Raw genomic sequence first — 18202 nt, 5'->3', positions numbered from 1 at the left:
AGTTGCCTAGTTCCCACCCCCTTAATTTTATAGATGAGGAAACTGAGACTCAGAGAGGGGAGTGATTTGTCCAAGGTGACACAGTGAGGGAGCAGAAGAGTGGGGAACAGAAGCCAATACTCCAGGCTCCCAATCAGTACTTTCTCCAGTACTCTATGTTTACTCTCTGGACCTCAGTTTCCTCATCTGTAAAGTGGGGATAATAACCTTTGTCTTGCCTTTCTCACAGTATTATGTCAAGACTCAGACAAAAGAGTAGACGTGAAGGGACTTTGGAAAGGAGCCTTGCCCATATGAATTTTACAAACCTGTTCATCTCACCATTTTCCAAATCCCAAACACACTCAGCAGAGAAGCATTGGACTTAATGTTTCACATTAGAAGGAAACAACCTCCATCTATTCTTATACATGACATGGTACAAAGAATCACAAACTTTTGGATTGTAATTTAGGTCAAAGATCCCTTTTGCCCAAACAATAGTGGACATCACCAGTTACCTTGAATAACAACCTTTTCCATTTGTATAACACATATTACAATTTATGAATTCAATTAAATAATTCAAGAAATATTTAGTAAGCACCTCCTATGTTCCAGGCATTGTGGTAAGCACTGGGAAAATTAGGACAGATATTCTTAGCCTCATTTTACAAATGAGAAAGTTGGGTCATAGAATGACTCAGTGACCTACCCTTGGTCACATATTCTTATCTGTAAAATGAAGAGATGGAATAGAATCACAGCTTTATAGTTTAAAAGGGCTCTGGGGACCAATGAGTCTAATGTTCTCGTTTTAGAGATAAAGAAACAGATAAGAAGTCAAATAACTTGCCTGGAGTCACACAGATTGTACATGTCTGAGGCTGGATTTGAATTCAGGTCCTCTGGACTACAAATTCAATGCTCTCTGCACTGTATCACTTAGCTGGTAGTGATACCAAGTGATACTAATATTCTAACTGAGGTCTTCAGAAACTTCATCTGATCTGTTTGATTTCATTGACCCCAGAGGCTCATGGGAGATTGTAGAATACAGAGTGGGAACTGTTTAGATTCCAGTGAATGTCTGAAAACAATGCAGGTGACAATAATTCTGGCCATAAAGATAATAGTTCTTGTACCTCATTTATGGGACCTGGAGGTATTTACTGATTAGCAGTTAAGCAAGCTTCCTCCTTTTACTGAACCATGGAAAGTCAAATTGACCTCTGGTTCTCCCATGCCACTTTGGGAGCCGCACAGGACGTAGGGCTGGAATACGGGGGTAAGTAAGGTCCCCAAGAGCCAGTTATTATATTGTGAGTATTTACGTCCTGGAAATAGGTAAACTGTACAGATAAAGACTTGATTTATTGCTTTATAATCATTTAAGCTTAAGAAAGTGGCACACAAAATGTAAATAAACTTGTCCTGCTCTTCAGAGAGTCAATAGGTCATTAAACATTTACCAGCACAATAGCACAGAGAATGTGGGATTTAAAAGATGGAAGGAACCTTAGAACAAAGAGTACCAGACACCCAATGTTTGAAAGCACCCAGTGTTTGAACATAGCGTTAGAGCTGGAAGGAAACTGCCATTTAGATGAGAAAATGGAGAATGGGCCCAAGGTCATACAGCACATCAGTGATCAGGTCAGGACGTGAATCCTTATCTACTGAAATCCAGGCCAATGTTCTTTTGATTACATAGGACCCCCTCCTTCCTGTCTCCTTAAAGTCAAGTGCAGGAAAAAATGTCAATAGGTTAGTAAGACTTTAACAGAAATAAGTATAGTACAAATTAGATTATTAAGTGCATTAAAGAAGAATAAAGTGATACAAGATCAGAGAGGGAAGAAATCACTTCCAGCTGGGGAATGAAGGATGCCTTCAGGGAGGCAAGCAGGGTATAGTGAAAAATAGGTTGAATTTGGAGTCAGAGGTCCTGACTCCTGTGTGTCACACACTCCAACCTGTGTGACTCAGGGCAAGTCACTTAACATCTCTTTCCCTCATTTTCCTCATCTGTAAATGAAGGGATCAGACTAGATGGCCTCTGTGCCTCAGTTTCCTTATCTGTAAAATGAAGAGATTGGCCGAGATGACCTTCGAGATCTAAATCTATGATCCCCACAATCCTTACAACAATCAAAGGGACAAGTAATGCAAAGGTGCTCACCACCATTTTTACAGATTAGGGACATTTTGTTCTAAAAAGTAAGGTGATACTTGGCAGGACTTCATATGTCTATTTTGCAGATGAAGAAACTGATGACCAGAGAGATTTGGTAACTTGCCTAGAGTCACACTGTAAATTGGTGGCAGAACCCAAATCTCAGTTTCAGTCCATCATGGTCCACTGAGCCAAAACTAGAAGCCTCAGTTTTCTCTTCTGTAAAATGAGAGGGTTAGATTGGATAAACTCCCTCGGTCACTTCCAGCTCTAACATTCTATATACTGTTTTGGAAAACAGAGGATGATAAACAGACACATAATATTTAAATGATAACAATTGACATTTTTATAGCACTTTGAGGTTTGCTATGTGCTAACCTCACTGCAACCCCGGCAGAGTTAGAAGTTACCCTGAGAACATAGAAAATAGAACGAGGAGGTGTTTGTGGTAGATAAGTAGGGCAGATATAATTATTTCCATTTTGCTGAGAAGGAAACTGAACCACAGAGAAAGGAAGTGACTAGTCTAGGGTCACCTAGCAGATAAGGGTGAGAGCCAAGATAGGTCCAAACTCCAACTCTGGGCTCTAGTACAGTGTGCTCTTAACTTACCATACCAAAAAATCCCAGAGATATCTTTGAAAACCAGAGGATAAAGTACATGAACAATAATATCTAAGTGCCTGAGACCTTTCAAAAAGAGCTTCGCACAAGTTCACATTGTGATTGTTCCCTGATTCAGATGATGGCTACCAAGGAAGAAATCTGCTTTCTCACAAGCTAAATCCGTAATCCAATTACCACAGCTTAATAAGGCTGGGTAACAAGGACATTCCAGAAGGTTTTCTGGAGGGTTAGGGGGTTGAGTTTTTTTCAGGTGCCAATATGATGTTTTTCACCCTTAATTTGGAGCCGTATTAATCACAGGAAAATAAGGATCCTGTATCCAAAGTGCCCATCTCTTTGTTCTGTCCTGGTTTGATTGCAGGCAGATGAAAATGCAGGCTTTGAAAGGGAAACAGTGGCCAGAGGCCCAGCGCCCGTTCCTCGCCTGTAAACAGCCCCGCCACAGGGCCCTGGGAACATTTAGAGCGGTTTATCAATGATCAAAGCCCAGGAGGTGCTGTCTAGACAGGCTAGGTGTGGACTCACGACTGGCTTTCATTAGGGGTCCTCCCTGCTGCTGCCATTGTCTCTAGCTCTGCTCTTCTTCACCCGGGCCAATGTGTGATTGATTTTCCCGGTGTGCCTGCCCTGCCCCAGAGCCGTGGTAACTGGGAGAGAGCAGACAGGACTGGCTTGTCCCCTGCCCAGGGCTGCCAGCTGAAATGACACTCTAAGCAGGTCCCCAGGAGGCCTAGAAAACAAAGGCCCTGCCTGCTCCCACAGTGACTTGTGGCCAGAGAGAGCTGGGGAAATAGCATTTTATAGAATCCTAGGATATCTGAGCTAGGGCCTTTAGCATATGGAACTTGGAATGGTAGATCTAGGCAAGGTCTTAGAACATAGACTGTTAGAACTATTAAGGTCCTTGGAATATTGAACACAGAATGTTAGAGTCTAGAAGGGCCCTAAGAACATAGAGCATAAAATATCTTAGCTTGAGGGCATCTTGGAATAGAGAACCTAGAACTTTTGAACTAGAAGGACCCTTAAAACATAGAATATAGATTGCTAGAGGCTAGAAGAGACTTTAGAACAGAGCTAGAATGACCTTTAGAATTTAAAAGGTAGAATGCTATAGTTGCAAGTATCTTAGAACATAGAGGGTAGAACATTCTAGGTGGAAAGACCCTTAAAATATGAAGCATTGAATTTTAGAGATTAGAACTGATCTGAGAACTAGAACATCTAGACCTGAATGTTGAGAATAAAATGACAGAGGTAGAGGGGCTTCAGAAGCATAGAACATTAAATGAGAAGGGTCCTTAGAATATGGAACATAGAATGTTAGAACCAGAACCGGACCTTGGAACATAAGAGTTGCAAAGTACCATAGGATGTACCACCTTCCATCATCCCTTCAGCTTTATTTGATTTTGCTTCTTTTCATATATTCAGTTGGAAAACTGTTAGGTATTGCTCAATCTTGCCTTCCCCTGTTCCACTTCCAAGCAGGTTTGGAACCCTCACCTCCTCATCTATCCTTATTTCAACCCTTCTTTTCCTTTAGAATCCACATTCATGAGGTCATTTCCTCCATGAAGCTTTCTCCTAACTCCTTAGATAGAAGTGATCCCCTCCCTCCTTATATCCATTATACCATTTTATTTGCCTCTGTCCTGTGCACATATCACATTCTAACCTGTGTCCCACTTATTTCTGCGTGTCAAATCCTTCCATTAGATTGAAACCTTCCTTGAGAAAAGAAGCGTGTTGTTTTTAATCTTTATAATCCCGATGTCTTGGGCATAGTAGGCGCTTACTTGTTGAACTGAATAATTAGTTCAGATAATGGAGCATAGATTCAGTTCTGGAAAAGACCGTGGAGATCATGTAATCCTTCTTTTTATAGATGAGGGAACTGAGGTGATGGGCATTTAGATGACTTATCTGTGGGCAGGTTGCTGTTTAGTCATTGTCAGTCACGTTTAATTCTTTGTGACCCCTTTCGAAGTTTTCTTGGCAAAGATAATGGAGTGGTTTGCCATTTCTTTTCATTTTACAAATGAGGAAACGGAGGCAAACAGGATTAGGTGACTTGCCCAGGGTCACACAGGGAATAAGTGTTTGAGGATAGATTTGAACAGAGGAAGATGAGTCTTGACTCCAGGCCTGATATCATCTAGCTGCCTAGTAACCAGCAGAACTGGGAATTAGACCCAGGTCATCTGACTCCAAAGCTGATATTCTTTCCACTGCACCATCCCGCCCCTTAAGTTGGAGAACATGCAGAGAAGGGTAACAAGAACAGAAGGCGGCCATGAGGTCATGCCAAATGAGTAGCTGCTGAAGGCACTGGGGATATTTGTCCTGGAGAAATGAAGATGGGGAGTGATGCAAGCTATCTTGGAGTATCTGAAGGACTGGCCTGTGAAAGTCGGATTAGATACCTGCTTGGACCACCTTTTGGAGATCTGTATAGAGGACTCTCATTCGGCTATAAAAGAGGTCAGATGAGCTGTGTGGTCCCTTCCAAATCCTTCAGAGCACAGACTATCTTTCACCTTTCTTTGGATTCTTAGCAGTTAGCAGAATGGTTAGTACTTAGTAGGTGCTTAATAAATGCTCATTGACTGACTGATGGAGATTGTGTGATTCTGTTATTCTATTAATTGGATCTAGAACATCAAATCTGAAAGGAACATAGAACATCAGAGCCAGAAGAAGCTTTTGATGACAACTAATTCGACTGGAACATTTTCATAGTAGGGAAACTGAGAGTCCAAGAGAGGGGGTGCTTTGCCCCTGGTCACACAATGAGTTAATGGCCAAATATTGGACTAGGTCCTCTATGATATAAAGCTTCATTCTCTAGCTCCAATCAGAAATTTGTTAAATCCCATTAACCTCCCATTCTTGGACTCAGTTTTATCTTCTGTTAAATGAGATAATTAAAGTAGATTCCTTCAACTATAAAGATTTTAATTGCCATTTCACAGCTTTCAACCAAAAATATTAGAATAACTTTTGATTTACAGTGGCAACTTCACTGTCTGTAATGAAAAACCTGTAGAAATGACCAGATAGCTCCTATCCAAGAGTAGGCTAATATTCAACACTGTCATGAATGCCATCTTAGTATGTAGTGAAAAACCAGCATATGAGAGGTGAAGGGACATGAGAGGGCACTCCATGATTGTACCTGGATAGACTGAACTTATGAATTAAAGGTATAAGACCTCAAGGGTCTGGGAGTTGCTTATATTTTTACCAGTGTCACACATTAGACACCTCCTAGGGATGTGAGACACCTCCTGGTTATTGCTGGGTGTGAACCATAGCACCATCACTAACAGTCATTTTGGGGATGGCAGGATAATGAAGGTTTGCAAGTTGGCTACTGGAGATGACATTTCACACTTGAGGGGAAATGAGCCACAGGTTGGGAGTGCTAAAAGGAATTTTAAAACTCATATGAGTCTAGCTCCCTCATTGGGTAGATGAAGTTCAAGGAGAAGAAGCAATTTTTCCAAGGTCACATAGTGAGTCAGTGGCCAAGCCTTGGGACTACAAGGCCAGAGACTTTTCCCCTATGCCCCCTACCCATCCCCCCCCCCAGGCTCTATAGTAGAGGAACTATTTCCTGGTCATGACCATCCTGGAGATCCCCTGAACTGATTGCAATAAACACTAGAATTTCCCAGCTGTGGCCCTTAATCCAGTGATCGTGGACACCTGGGCACATACAACAGCAGAATTCATGGTATCTCCACAGTCCTTGGCCTTGACAGAGCTATTTTAGGCATGGAGATGAATGATCAAAGAGCAAACAACACAGGTAAATTCAGAAAGCTATCCTGAGGGAGCATTAGTCTAGGAGGCAAAAGTTCTGACTTTGGTAATGAAGAGCTGTGTGATCCTAAGAGTCACATAATGTTTTCCAGTCTCAGTTTCCCCATCTTTTTAAATGAGAATAATAATATTTATACTCCTTCCCTCGTAGTATCTTTGTGAAGAGCTGGGGTAAGCATAGGCACTTAGATACAGATTGGGAAGGGCCATTGTATAGACCAGGGGATACAAAAGCGATCCCCACTCCCTTTTAGAGACTGTTTTACAGACAAGGGAGCTGAGGTCCAAGAAGACTGAATGATTTGTTCAAGGTTACAAAGATTGCAAACATCAGAGGTGGAATTTGAACCTAGATTTGAACTAGTGTTCATTCCACCATATTACTTTTTTTTAATACCCAAATTTGAACCATTATTGATTGCAAATATTTTTATTATTAAATGCCAAAGTAATATTTATGAAGTATCTGTTCTGCTGCCAAACTATAGAGATTTTGAAAATGGCATGGTCTTTGGCCTTTAGGAACATCTTATCTATTGGGGATTGTTTATAGATACCCATAATTATACTACAAGGTAGAATATAATAGGGACAACTCAAGTTATAAACAAGGTAATCACTGAAAACTCTAAGGGGAGAGCAATTTAAAGTGCTATTTAAGTATTGGGGCAGCTAGGTGGTGTAGTAGATAGAGTGCCAGGCCTGGAGTCAGGAAGACCTGACTTCAAATTTGGCCTTACTTAGTGGCTATGTGACTCTGGGCAAGTCATTTAACCCAGGTTTACCTCAGTCTCCTCATCCATAAAATGAGATGGAAAAGGCAAGATGGAAAATGGCAAGCTACTCCAACATCTTAGCCAAGTGTAACAGCAAGCCAGGGGGGATTTTTGTTGTTTTTCCTTTTTGGGGTTCAGTTTCCCACCCTCAGGCTAAATTATAAACATCTGACGGATTAATCCCTGGTAATCCACAACTGTAGCACTTTAGATGCTAACTTTAGAGGCTCTTTCATGCCTTTGGGCACTAGGTCTGTCAGCTGCCCAACTGGGCTGAGACAATCGCATGTGGGCTATTCATGAGGGCTCTGTGCTCTGAGCCAATCAGAGTAAAACTATGTATATAAGCTGGAAGACTGTTATCTTGTTGGGGCTCACTCATTGGAAGAATACTTCATTTGAGAACTCTTGATATCCTGGAAGAAGACTCAGGGTAGCCATTGTTAAGGGGTTCCCCGGCTATGAATGTGAACCCAGCAACATAATGCATTGAGAAGGCCAGCAATGACATCACCAACAGAGGCTTCTGGAGGAGCCTTCCAGTTGTGAAAATGAATTGAGCTGAAGGGCAGGGACCTGCCCTTGGGAAGTAGGTTTAGTGTAAGCCCCTTTTAAGAGCAGTTATCAAGGAGCCTCCGGGCTTTGAAAGTGAATTGAATAAATAGAGTGTTCGGTATACCTGGAGATAAGACCCTTAAAATTATTCCTAGCAGCTGTCCTCAGGTGTGCTGTGTGACTTGGTGTTACACCTAGGAAACCCCAAAAGGGGTCACACAGAGTTGGACATGAATGAAAATGACTGAACAAACAACTTTAAACTAGCGGAATCAGGTAAGACTTCTGCTGACTGAGCTAGATCTTGAAGGAAGAGAATTTCTGGAGCCAGAGAAGGGATCATGTTCCAGGGATGGGGATAGCTTGAGCAAATATTCAGAAGTAGAAAAAGACAGAATAAGATGGGAGGAGTCAATCTATAAGTATTTCTCAATCTCCTCTCTTTGTCGAACATTGGGGATGAGAATTCACAACTGAGACAGTTCCTGCCCTCAAGGAGCTTGCATTCTACTAGAGGAATAAAATATACTAACAGCAGGGTAAATACGGGATGTCTACAAAATAAATGCACAGAGTTTGGGGCAGGGAGAGTTATTAATTGGTAGAATCAGAAAAGGCCTCTTGGAAAAGGGTTTAATTGACCTAAAATGGGAAGGAAGATCCAAGAAGCAGGGGCAAAGAGGAGAACTCTTCCCTATTGTCTTTGTATCTTGAGTACTTAGCATAATGCCTGACATAGGAAGTACTTATTAAATGCTTATTGATAACTGATTGAGAGCATTCCAATCATGGGAAAGCTTGAACAAAGGCACAGAGATGGAAGTTGGAATGCTGTATAGAGGAACTACAAGGAAGACAGAAGTGTGGAGGGGAGCAATGCATAATCAGCATAGACCCCTTCAGAATCTTGTCCCATTTGCCCTTCCCCCATACAACATTTTTTTTCCTTTTTATCCTTACTGGATAACAATATTGGATGGAAGTTTTTCTACTGTTTCTAACCTGGGATACATTAGAAAGAGCCTTGAATTTGGAGTCAGAGGTCTGGTGTTAAAATGCTGGCCCTGCCACCTGTATGGTTTAAAGCACATAAACTAACCACTCTCTGGGAATCCTAACTTCTTGAAGTCAGGGACTGTTTCATGTTTGTCTATGCCCCAGAGCCCTGCACAGTACCATTAAGTACAGTAGGTACTTAATAAATGCTTATTGTCTAATTGAATTGTTAGAACTCAGGGCTGGAAGCGACTTTGGAGATTTTGAACCCCTTTATCTTCCAAATGGTGAAACTGAGGCTCAGAAAGGTGAACTAACTTGTTCAAGATAACTACATAGACAAAGACAAGATATCAAAGTCAGAATTTGAACCCAGGTCTCCTCATTCTAAGCGAAAACTTTACCATGGTGTCCTTGCACACTTTCTAATTGAAAGGATTTATTGGAGGATCATTCCTCTTCCCTCACTAATTCCCTAAGGAAACAGTGGGTTTCATTACTGCCCATTCCTAATTGTTGGTGGCATATTGGGATTGGCTTATACCAAATTCACCTGGCCAATCCTTCAGTACCCTGCCTTGGCTGCCAAAGAAAGTGATTGTGGGGGATTTAAATGACTCCATCATGTGAACAGAATGGAGAGATTACTGTGTTGGTGGGGAATTTGGCTCAGTTGCTTTAGAAACATCTGGTTTAAAATGGATACATAGATTTTTTTTTCCTCCTACTCCTTCCTATGTGTTAATCTGTCAAATCTAACGTACCAGAGGATCTGAGAGGTCAGCTTTTTGCTTGCTTGGGAAAATGGTCAGTTCTAGTCTAGGCCAAATGGAATCATGCTTCCCTTCAGCTTGTGGGCTTCATTGGAAAGCCATTTTTCTGGTCCCTGTTTTTGGTAGGGTTGAACTGAACAATGGCATCTCTTGAAGGTAAACTGGGGGACTCTTCTGAAGCTCCAAATTGTTTTTCCTTCGGGGTCCATTCCAAAGTAATCACCATAAACAAAGGAGTTATGCTAGATAGGTCTTCAAGTCCCTTCTAGCCCTAAAATTTTCTGTTCCCTGTTCCTTCAAGGGCCACCATTCTGTGTCCTGTATACTAAGGTCCTTTCCAGAGCTGTTCTCTGTTCTGAAATCTTTCTGGTTCTGTTTATGCCCCATTGATGTGATCAGATTGCCTTTTAGCTTCCCAAGCTGTCTTTGAATCCTTGGCTTTGAATTCTGATGCTCTCTGTGTGACCAGGTTCCATTTTATCTTCTTTGAACCTTATTTTTTTGTCTGTAAAAATGGCAAAAAATCCCTCTACAGAGTTGTGAGAAAAATGCTTTATAAATCTTAAAGAGCTATAAAAATGTGAATCAGTATCCTCATTATTGCCACATTTTCATTTTTTCAATGGGGTTCAAGTAGAAACATTCCTGGGACAAGTCTCTGTCTTGCTATTATTTTTTTATAATTATATCATAATTCTGTCTCTCATTTTCTTCCTTTTTTTTAAGACTGAATTTCCCTATCTCATCCAGGCTGAAAGTGTAGGAGTTAGCCATGGGCCCAATCCAACTGCTTGAAGGAGAGTTTTGGCCTACTCTATTTCTAACCTGGACCAATTGACCTCTCCTTAGGCAACCTGATGACTTCCAACATCTGGGACCTTACCATATTAATACCAAATTTAGTGTGCACATCTAATCAACATAGTTCACTGCAGCTCAGAACTCCTGATCTCAAGTCAATTTAACTTCCTGGTAGCAGGGATCATGGATATGTCTAGCTCTCTCATACTTTTCAGACAGACACGATCCTGAAACAAGTAAATATTTTACCATTACTCATATTTAATGTTGTGTGAACTATATTACAGTTGGATAAAATTTTTTTTTGTTATCATGAAAGTAGAATAAGAGTATCCAGATTTTTTTCTGACTCCGTAGGCTCACTAAAACAATCCTTACTACAACTCCAGCAGCAGACAGGACAACAAAGATGATATGCGCCTCGTCCTGGCCCCACACAGATTTGATATTGTCTTCTAAAAGTCTATATTTTGAAAGTTCTATATTTCATATTGCTTGATGATTTTGACTATCCAGTATGGTCACCCCTATTAAGAACCGTTATTCAATTTTATGGGTCAATAGTTTGACCAAACGGCCACGGGTAATAATCTAAACTGTGATAATAGTCTACTTCTGGTGTAATTCTGATTGACTTCTCATGAATATTTTGGTGTCTGTATCTGTAGTAGGGGAATCTTTTGTCTGTCCGTCCATGAAAGAGAGTTTCTGACGTAAATTCTAACCACCAAGTCTTCTCTTGTTAGGTTAAGTTTTAGAGCCTGTAATGATGTGTTACATAATCTAAACTGATCATTATATCTGGGGTCCTTTCAGATAATTCTGTAAGTTAAATTAGGTCCTGAATTGTCATCTTCAGCCTCTTCATCTACAAACATGGCATCCTTCAGCTGTTCGGTGGATTCACTAGTACATTCCTTGAAGCTATGGTGGTGTCCTACCAAGTTCAGCTCCTGGCAAATCCAATATGAACCTCAGTTTCCTGGACCCTGGCAGTTCTCCCCCCACCCCCTTTTAAAACTCACAATACCTGCCTAATCTGGTCTGTTTCCAATTCTTCCTTACCTAAGAGCAGAACACGAACAGATGCAATAGCAAGGCCATGCATTCATGGGCCACACCCAGAAGCTTGAAGTATTTTGTCTTCCTCACTCAAACACAGCAAGGGGAAAAGATGACTTTGGCTAGATAGGGCCTTTTGTTTTTATTCACACTCAGTTTCAGCTCAATAGACAACCACAGGGTTTTTCCTTCAACACATAGAGAAGAGACAGAAAATACTCTGAAGTGGAGAGAGCTGGGTCACCACTTTCTTCATCATCTCAGACTTACAGAAGTGGCGTCACCAAACATTCATGCAGGTCTCCCTGCCCATGTTCTCAATACTGAGCCTTCATTGGTCAGTCCTCTGTTAGAGGTGCATTATACCAGGGATTCTTAATCTGGGGGTCTGTGGATTTTTTTCTCCAGTATCTTCATAATCGTATTTCAGTATAACTGGTTTCCTTTGTAATTCCATGTATTTTATGTATTTAAAAACATTATTCTGAGAAGCAGTCCATAGGTTGTGCTAGCATGCCAAAAGTGTTCATGACACAGAAAATGTGAAGAACACCTTCATTAGAAAATCCTGTGGTGTGTATCTGTTATTAATCTTTACTATAGCTTAGTGGCATAATATCTACTTATTATAAAATTATTTTTTAAAATTCATTTTCAACTTAAATACAAAATAAAGAAAAGAAAAAAATTTCCATGTACACAGCAGAACATAAGAGAGGATTCAATATAAAGTAATAAATTTCCATTTCCAGAAAATCTATGTAAAGAATACTACACATTATTTTCAAAGCTGGCCATCTTTTTTTTTCTTGTAGGTTTTCTTTTGTCCTCTGTAAAATCATTTCTATAGGTTTTTGGTTTTGTTTTGCTTTGACCATCTTATCACATAGTCTAGGATCGTCTACTAACCTTCTTCCTCCTTTTTTGTGTTTTTTTTTTTTGTTCTTTGGTCATTTTTAGTTGTATCTGACTCTTTGTGATCCCACTTGGAGTGTTCTTGGCAAAGATACTGTAGTGGTGTGCCATTTCCTTCTCCAGTTTATTTTACAGATGAGGAAACTGAGGTAAACAGGGTTAAGTGACTTGCATAGGGTCATACAGCTAGTAAGTGTCTGAAACCAGATTTGAACTCAGGAAGATGAGTCTTCCTAACTCCAGGCACTCTGTCCACTGAGGCATTCATCTATATATAGCTGTCTGATGGAGCCTGCTTTTCATTGGCATTGCATGAGTGTTATTAGGATGTTGTCCAAGCCTTTTTTTAATTTTTACAATTCCAAAAATTTGTATTAAGATTAGTATTGCTTGGGTGTTGATTGCTTTAAACTAGTGTTACCATTCATTTTTATTTCGAGATGCCCCTAAGTCTTAAAACATTCAGCAACTGATTCCATTGCTAAGCCGGAGCTTCATGGCCATGCTAGACTGATGTCTCACAGGGCATAGCATTATAGCTCTATAGGTCAATCTACTTACTATTCCCTTTTGATGTTGCTACAAAATTACCAACGTTCTTTCATTCATCTGGGCTTGCTCTTTGATGATAACTATAGTCTCTAACACATCCCACTTCAGGTTCAGGTGATCTCTGTATCTAAGATACTGTTATACTGTTTTAGAAAGGGAGGAAACCCTTAGTTTAAGACTGGCAGAAGCTCTCCAGTTTTGCTCTCTTAGTTGAATACTGAGGTTCTTCTTCCCTTCCTCCTAAGCTAAAGATAGCATTGTAGACAGGTATGTATTCTCCTTATCTTCCTTGTCCTTGCTCTCTTCCTCCTCATCTTCATCCTTATTCTTCTCCTCCTCCTCTCTTTCTTCTCCTTTTTCATGTTTTTTTTCCTCATCTAGGCAGCACATTGCAATGGAAAGAAACATATCCTCTCTTTCACATAATTCTGAGTCCTTTTTCCTACCAAGCCTTTTTGGTTCAGAAACAGACTCTCACCTTCTCAATCTCAATCTAACTTATGGCTAGTAACCAGGTATTCATCTCTGCCGGCAAAGCCATAACCAAGCAATGTACATTTGTCTAATAATCATAAAACAGTTTTGAAGTTCAGAGTTCCCCACTTATTAACCTGAAAGTTCTCTAGTTGGTCAAATGCAAATCAATGACTATAACACAAATCATGGAAGTGGACTTTGTTCAGGGCAAGTGAATCTGTGACTGCTTTCTTAATGTTTTTCATATCTCATTTTTTCTTCATCTCTTCCAGACATCAAAATTGTCAAAGTTTGAAAGGGACACACCCTTATACATCTATTCATTCATTTGATAACTTTTATTCACCACTTACAATATTTAAGGCCACATGCTTGTCAGTGGATTTAAAAAAAAAAAGACAGATACAATAAAGTTCATATTCTCAAGCTGCTTAACATAAAGGGGAAGGAAAACTACACAAATAACTATATCAGAAAGGAGGTGAGATATAGGGAAGAATAACGCAAAACAATGTGCTACAAGGGATTTGAGGAGAGAGAACTCACATTCTCCTGATTCTTAAGGAGACCTTTGTGGATGAGGTAGCACTTGAATTGGGTATTGGTGGAAGAAAAATGTACTCAACAGAAAGTCAGAGCAGTAGAGGAAGTCTGTTCCAAGCATGGAGGGTAGAATGCATAGTTACAAATGGAACTGGGCAGATTAAGAACAGAAAATGGTTCACTTTAACTGCATGAAGAGAGTATTGCAAGATAAATCTGCAAAGGTAAATCCATGCTAGATTAAGGAGGTTATCGAATGGCAATCCTAATAGTTTTTACTTTGTCTAGTAAGCAATGGGAAGTCACTAAAGCTTGTAGAGTAGAAAAGTGTTTTGATCTTAGAGATTCAGAGTAGGTTAGATTAGTTAGATTAGAAAGTTATTCTGGCGCCTTTGTTTTGTATATGACAAAACTTGGCTCAGAAATGGAAAGTAAATTCCAGTATTTTTATGTATATGTCCTGACTCCTAGTTCAGTCTTTTCTCTATACCACTAGACTTGAGCTAGCATATGATTCAAATTAATTTGTTGGATGCTTTAAAATGACATTGATAGTCTACAAAATAGTTTTGGTGACTATATCAATGATCTGATAATATTTCTTGCTTGTGTTTCTTGAACTGTCCAAAAGTGGAATAGATTGTCTTGGAAGGCAGTGTGTTCCACATCATGAAAAGTCTGTAAGTTGAAGTTGAATGATGTGGTGTGGTTTGGGGAGTTTTCATAGCTTGAGATACCAATAGCTCCCAGTATTCTACTGCTTTTCCTTACAACATCTGAGGTGAATTTATGCTTGGGTAAAAATATTTTTTATTTCTAAAGATCAACAAAGAGGTGCATATGCTACATGGGAGAAAGAAAGCTACCACACCTTAAAAACAAGGAAATACTTAGGGAAGTTATGAAAAGGATGTTGGGGTATTTAAAAGTGTGATTAAAAGAGATGATAAGATGGTCACAAGGCCAGAGTCTATATGATCTATTGTTATCTTACATCAAGAGAATATTCAGCATATTGGATGGACTTCCTATAGTAAACTTATAGGAAGACATAGATAAGAATTACATAGGATAGACAGTAATGATTGTGATCTTTTTTTAGAGGAAATGCCATATTGATAAGAATACAAATGGATTGAAATATTAGAATATTGTTCAGAGATAAGTCAGACTAGATGGCCCCAGGACTCTTCCAGGTTTGAAAATCTATGCTTCTATAAACTTTTGGTTACAGGATGTCAGAAGCCAACTACAGGTTAGCACGATGCTTCCTTTCTATTTTTTTCCTTATAAATAAAAAATGCCAATATCAGCAGGACCATTATTGTATAATGTGTCATCCATAAATCAGTTGTCATGAAATCTAAACAAATGTTAAGTATTAAAGTACTTTCAGTTATTGGGGAAATTCATATGTTATGATTTATGTTTCCTTCATCCCAATCATTTTAAATAAGAAAAATGTTGTCTCTCAATTGCCAAGTAGAAGTATCTGGTCTTTCTTAGATGGAGATTAAGCATGCCAAGTGACAGCTGATACCTGCTAGCAAAGCCAACACTTTTCTCATTATGTAACCGATAATTCAGACAAGATTTAATCACCCATAACATTGCTACTTTTTCATTATCAAATAAGTTTTCTGGTTTAAATCTGCTTCTACACATAGGATACCCAGAAAGACTATTTGTCTTTCACTAAATGGTTTACGATTCATATTTTCAAGTTATACATTTTGACTTCAAGTTAATTGAATCAGTCCAAGTGAAATGTGGAGAGACTGGGAAATGGGATGAGTTTGAGGTAAGGAGAATTACTTAAGTTATGTTGTCATGCATTTGGACCTAGAAAAAAAGTTTTCAATATTTGCTCATGTCTTATTTTTTAAAAAAATTAAAACACAAGTTTTATTGATTTTATCAGCCAATCATTCATTCAACAAGAATCTACTAAGTACCTACTATGTGTCAGGCGCATTACAGTCACTTCTGGCTATCAATGCCACATACATTCCAACATTGAAATTAAGCACTATAATAAAGAAAAAAAATATTCATCACAACTAATATAGTAAGCAAGTAGTTCCTCTATACCCCTGAAAGGAGGGAGATTTATTTTGTGATTTGTTCTCCACAATTCTCATTAGTCATTATCATTTTTCAGAGTTTGGTTTCCTTTTAGTATTCTTTTGATTCATATTATAGTAGTAGTAGTAGTATGTGTGTGTGTGTGCATGTGTATTCTCCTGGTTCTCCTTACTTCCCTCATTCAATAGTTCATTCAAAATTTACCCACATTTCTCTGAATTGCCAGTATATGTAGCACTCTCCTACTCTGCTCCCTCCTCATTGGAGAAGGAAAATATGTTTCATCATCTGTCCTGTGGAACTACAAATGGTCATTACAATTACTAAGAGTTTAGTTTCCTGCTAGTATTCTTTTCATTTATGTCATTGTAGCCATCGTGTCTATTCTTCTCTGAGTTCTGCTGCCTACACTCTGCATCAGTTTACATAAGCTTTCTTTCCAATGTTTCTCTGAATTCTTTATACTAATTGTTTTTTACTGCATAATAATTTCCTGACATATTTGTATCCCCATTTGTTCAACCATTCTCCAAAGGGCACCCATTTCCCTCCCTCCCTAGGTTTTTTGTTACCATAAAAAATAATGATAATTACTTTGGCTTTTTTTAAACCTCCTTGGAGGATATTTGTACCTTCTATTTTCTGAGCCTGAGTAGTTATCTTGATTTTTCTGTCCTGCATATATGCGCTGACATTGCTAAAATTATCCTGAATTAATTCCCAATGAAACATTTTAATTAAAGCACTGCTAAGCAGGGACCAAAGAAATATTTATGTCACTTGATGGCCTGGTCCTTCTAGTGAACTGATTTTTGTTTTGTTGTTGTTTGTTTGCTTTCATTACGGTTGTTAATGGCCCTCAAAATTTAATTTTTAGGATGAGGCTGCCAGATCATAGGCATCTGCATTCAAAATAAGCCAATAAACTGCTTTACCTTGCCCCAACATAAATCAGCCTCCCCCATCCACCCAATGGCCCTTTTATTCTGACATTTCCTCTCCAATTTCTTTAAGTCCTAACCTATTCTTCCATGAGTTCCTAGGCTGTCCTCTCATCTGTTATGCTCAGCTTGTTTTTCTCTTCATAGACTCACACTTATGTAGCTTTTAGTACCTGGGATTGCATTATAGAGGAGATATTGGCATGGCAAATTTAGAGTAGGGAGACCAGGATGGTGGGGTTGGGGAGGGGCATAAAGGGAGGACTAGAAATCGAACCATAGAAAGATAAAGAAACCAGGATATTTAACCTGGATGAGAAAACAGGGGCCGGAAAGGAGGTGGGTAGAATAGGCTTATTGTGGTTGGCTCTAGAATATTGGGGAGAAGATATAGAGGCTGTTTTTGGATCCTTACTTTGTCTCTCTTTCCTGTGCCATCTGATAAATACAACTAGGTCCTCATCAGTACAAAGAAAGAATCTCATCAAGTGGTAGTATGTATTCACATTTGCACTAATTAAAATCACAATTATGTAAATATGGTCATCTGTTCTAGTCCAATGGAAATATGTAATGTGATTACCTCACAGCATTCATTATTTGTTCTAATTGGAATCTACCTACATTCCTAAGTTTTAGGGAGAGCTATTTTATACCAACAATGGAAGAACTTAACAGTGAGAACTTTCTGAAAGGGAAATGAGTTGCCTTGACTCAGGTGGAAGGTAATCTACCATTATCTCTTCCAATTCTGAAAATGTACAGTTATATGGTACAATAATAATAACAGCTATTTCACATTGCTCTAAAGTTTGCAAAACACTTTCCTTATCACAATCCTTCATAACATTACTACATGTATTTTGCATATGAACAAACTAGATGTAGAGAAGTCAAGGCTATAGCTCGGCTATAGCTCACACTCACATTGGTAGGATGTGCCAGAGTTGAAGATGGAAGCCTGGTCTGTTTTCCTATGTCCAGGGTTCTCTCAACTAGAGCTTGCAATAAATCCCTTGGATCTGAAACCCAATTCTGCCCTGTCTAAACTTGTCCAAACCCTAAGGTATTCTGTTGTATTAGTAACCTTGGCTTCCCACAGGTTTTACATTC

This window comes from Petaurus breviceps, unplaced genomic scaffold, assembly GCF_028583685.1.
Source record: "Petaurus breviceps papuanus isolate PSGF00001 unplaced genomic scaffold, PetGlider_PUasm1.0 140, whole genome shotgun sequence".
Lineage (NCBI taxonomy): Eukaryota > Metazoa > Chordata > Mammalia > Diprotodontia > Petauridae > Petaurus > Petaurus breviceps.
This window is presented reverse-complemented; position numbering follows the sequence as displayed.